The sequence below is a fragment of the Suricata suricatta genome, chromosome 3 (genome assembly GCF_006229205.1).
Source record: "Suricata suricatta isolate VVHF042 chromosome 3, meerkat_22Aug2017_6uvM2_HiC, whole genome shotgun sequence".
NCBI lineage: Eukaryota > Metazoa > Chordata > Mammalia > Carnivora > Herpestidae > Suricata > Suricata suricatta.
The window spans coordinates 34,209,840-34,214,369 of NC_043702.1; the positions used below are offsets into that span (position 1 = coordinate 34,209,840).

The following is a 4,530-nucleotide window of genomic DNA, read 5'->3' on the forward strand; positions in this document are numbered from 1 at the left end:
GCTCGAACTCACGAACAGTGAGATCATGACCTGAGCCAAAGTGAGACGCTTCACCAACTGAGCCCCCCAGGCGCCCCAGAAATACGTGCTCCTTGTGTGGAACACTTGCTGAACCAGTTACTTGCAGTCCATGGTTTTACTGTTGGGTATCTTCCCTGGTTATCTAATTTACGCAGTTGGCTTGCTTAATTGCTAGCCTCTCAAAAAGCAAACAATGATTAAAAGCAGAAGGATGGGGAAGAGCAGGAGGAAGTTTAAATAACCCAACTGTACATAAGAAAATCGCTTTAAAGGGGAAAAATATATATGAAATGTACTACATCGGGACATTTCATTTTTCCTTTATGGATAAACTGAAGGCAGATTCAAAATTGTAAAGAAAGTGATGATAAATTAATAACAGACTTTTAAACAGTTGGAATAGACAGAGTACACCCAACACTTGAAAGGAACTTTGTTCTTTTAGTGTGACTGGGCTCACACCTGAAATAGGGGATTAATCAGAAAAAGTACAATGAAATGGAAAATTGCCATTTTGGAGAGTTTTAACATGTGGCCAAATATTTTCAAAGAGCTTTAAATGGTAAACTAGCTAGAAATCAAACCAAACTTATGTCCCTTCAGATAAAATAATTGGCTCCCCACTTAATATCTTGACTATTGTAAATAATTCTGCAATGAACATGTTTAAGCTTTTCTGAATTACAAACAAATATAACTATACAGTGAGTACTCTTTTGTGTCTGGCTTCCTTCACTCACTTGTCTATCCATTCATCTACTGAACATTTGGGGGTCTTACCAGTTTAGAGTCACTAAGAAAAAAGCTGCTATGAACAAACAACGCTTTGTGTAGATGTTATGTTTCCACTTTTCTTGGATTAGCTACCTAGGAATAGAATAGCTGGATCCTATGAGAAGCACATATTTAACTTTAGAAGAAATTGACAAAATACCTTCCAAATGGCTGTACCATTTTGACTACTGACAATATTGGAGAGTTCCAGTTGCTTCAGATCTTCACCAATTATTGGGACTTGTAGTTTTTGTTAATGAAGCCATTTTGGTAGGTTTGTAGTGGTATCTCCATGTGGTTTTCTTTTCCTATTGACTAAGGAAAGGATATAGAGCATTCTTCTATGTATTTATTGGCAATTTTAATGTCTTTCATGGAAAGTCCATTCAATTTTTTTTTTTTTAATTTCCTCAAAGCCTTTATTAGATGAGATCTCCCTTGCAGTTTAGATACCTGGAGAGGGCCTTCCTGGTGATTGCCCATGGTCATGCAGCATGTATGCTTTTAGTGGGTTTCAGAGAGCAGATTTTAACTGGAGACTGCTGGAAGCAAGGTCTCTTGACCCTCCGTGAGGGTGTTCTGACCCCAGGAATAACCTGGCACATCAGCCCTAAAGGTGGGCCCTTTGCCTTTGGTGTGGCTTTGAAGCCAGCATGGAGTTCCTATGGACACCTGGGAGCCCTGGGGGCTGGAATTAGTCTGAAGCATTTCCCTGCTCAATATTTAGCTCATTATTGAACTATATGCATCATTTATATATTCAAAATATAGGTCTTTCATCAAATATATGTATCCCAATATAGCATAAGTTTTAATGTTATTATATTCCAATTATTTTTTTCTTTCATGATTCATGCTTTGTGTCTTGAGAAATCTTTGTGTATCAAAAGAAAGCAACTTCAAAATCTGATTTCTTTCTAGAATTTCTAGAGTTTTAGCTTTTATTTAAGTATATCACCCATTTTGCAATCTCAATTTTGTACTAAAAGTATATATGGTATGAGGCAAGAGTGGCGCTTATTTCCCATCTGAATACATAATTGTTCCATTTGTTAAAAAGACTACCTTTCAGAGCGCCTGGGTGGTTTAGTCAGTTAAGCATCCCACTCTTGATTTCAGCTCGGGTCATGATTTCATGGGTCATGGGGTTGAGCCCTATATCAGACTCTGCACTGTCAGCATGGAGCCTTCTTGGGGCTCTCCCCGCTCATGTCACACACATGCATGCTCTCTCTCAAAAATAAACAAACAAAAAAAAAGACTACCTTTTCCTCACTAAATTACTTTGTCACCTTTGTCAAAAACCAAGTGTCCAATAGGCATGGATCTATTTTTGAACTCGATTCTGTCCATTGGTCCTTAGCATTTCTTTTAAAACAGGTCTGTTGGGGCTCTCAGCATGGATCCACCATGCTGGTAAAGTCTGTGAGCCCGAGTTTAGGCTGGCCGGGCCTAAATTCGTAATAAAGCCCTTTGCTTTTGCATGTGTGCTTCGGTCTCCCAGGTAATCTCTGGTTTTGGGGGGCGATATTAAAATCTGGGCATAACATATGGGGGCTCATCCGGGATATCCTCCCCACAGAGCTCCTGGGACCCGGACACGTTGGGCCTAATCGCCGGTTGGTGAGTGCACTCATTTTCTTGTTCTTCTATGTTTGAATCTTTTTGTTTGTCTGGTCTGTTGGGTGCTGGTCTCTAAGGGTCTCAAAGGAGCTAGGCAGACGCGCCACAAAAGCTCGGGGCCCGTGGGATCCAAGAGACGTCTTGGACCCACAGGAAGGAGAGACCGTGGGCCAGGTCCCGCGCAGGTCAGGTCCCATGGCACAAAGAGTGGAATTCGGGTCAGGTCCCCCTCGGGTCAGGTCCCGTGGCACAAAGAGTGGAATTCGGGTCAGGTCCCCTTCGGGGTCAGGTCCCGTGGCACAAAGAGTGGAATTCGGGTCCTAAGGAACCCTGCTGGTGGCAGCAGCGGGATCTCATTTGGGTTAGGAAAAGCCTTGCTCTCTTTCTGATCGTTGGTTTAATCTGCCAAAAGTCAAATAGGTCCTTATGACGTCTGCTCCAATTTTTAACAAGTGTATGTTAAAAGGATGGTTAATTTGGCCTGTTCTATAGTTTTCATGAGTAATTGTTAAGATAGTTTTAAAGGTTCTTGGTAACTTAAAACGTTAAGGTTTTACCTGATGATAAGTTAAGATTGAATTCATTGGCCGTCTGACAAGAAAAAACTAAAGCACAAGCCACAACTAGTGATTGGTGTATTGGTATAGGATGAGGTCCGTAGATGCTTGGGCTTTTGACTTGTGGCAAAATAACCGGGGATATCTGAAACTGTTAAAAACCTGCTTTGTACTTAATGAGTTCATAAATTTACCATCTAAGAAAAGTTCTGGTACAAACATCTTTCAGTTGGTTACTAAGTCCTCAATTGGAGACTAAAGGTTCAGACTGATGGGAAAATAAGAAAAGCAACCCTATATGCAGGAAATTGGGGATATGTAAAAAAGATATAAGAAATGAAAGTGCATTTTTGTCGAGGGTAAAAGAAAGTATTTTGTCCTAAATAAGATTGGTTGTTTGGAAAGAAATGGCTTTGGGACAAAGTTTAAGGGAAAGGAAAGTTGTAGAAGGTTCATGAAAGGAAATCATTGAAAAGGAATTTAATGTGTGAGGTTGAGATAAATAAAAATTTTAAAGGTATATTGGTATAGGGTTAAAATTCTGCTTTACTCTCAGTTCAAAAGACAAATTTTTCTGGACCCTTGGGCTGTTCTTGATAAGATTATGTAAATGAAGGGTTTCTCTTTTGTCAAGAAGGCCAAAGTTTTAGGTCTTATCTTTATTCAGGTCTTTGATTGCTTAGTTAAAACTTCTCTGAGGTTAAAAAAAGTTAGGTTTTGCTGAAAGATCCCAAAGGCAAATAAGATCCTATATTGCCACTATGGTTAAATAAATATAGTTTTCAGATTTGTAACAATTTGTAATTCTATTTAGGATGTGCTTTGTAACTTCCTAAGATTTTTAACAAATTTCCCAGTATTCAAATGGTAGAGAAGTCTTTTGACCAATTAGGCCCTTTCATTTAGGATGCCAAGTTACTTAAAAAGCACTGTTGTATAGGTTATATTGTATGGGCAAAAGCTGCAACTGCTCAAATATATGTGCAGTTCCTAAAGTCTTAATGTCTGGGTATAAGATCATTACTTAACACCTTTAGTAACCAAAATGTTAAGTGTCACTAAAGTTGTAAAAGGGACTTTTGGGGATGAATGCAGTATTTGACATCTTTTAGGTTAGTACTAAAATGGGTAGAAACTTCCAGAGCTAGAAGCTGCATTGAAGCTGAACAAAAATTAGAAACATGGGAAATTATAGTTTTGTGACTCTTGTTATTGGAAATATTGTTGTTCCTTTAATGTTTGCTTAAAGTGTTTGTCTAGAGCATTCACATTTTCACTCTACTTAAACCATCTGAAATTTGAAAACTCAGTGAGTATTCTTTCTTTCATGGCCATTACAATTGTTTGCATAAATTCAATAAGAATCTGTTCATTTTATAGTAGGATTGGTTATTTTACCAAGGCAACGACTGGAATGTCCTATTTGAGAGTCATGCATAGGCTCAGATATGACCTGACAGCTTTAAGGAACTAAGGTTGACCTTATGGAACATGGAGCCCCAAAGCCTCGTGGAAATGTTGGCTGGATACCTTGCTCACAGAGTTCCCAGCAGCC

The 4,530-nt window shown here is 39.0% G+C and overlaps 1 long non-coding RNA gene across 1 annotated transcript in view; it reads left to right on the forward strand.

The window, feature by feature from the left end:
* The first annotated feature begins 2,326 nt into the window (after positions 1 to 2,326).
* LOC115287561 overlaps positions 2,327 to 4,530 on the forward strand; it is a 5,371-nt gene continuing 3,167 nt past the window's right edge. The window contains exon 1 of the long non-coding RNA XR_003906536.1: positions 2,327 to 2,418. This is a non-coding gene — a long non-coding RNA (uncharacterized LOC115287561). The remainder of the gene's footprint in view (positions 2,419 to 4,530) is intronic.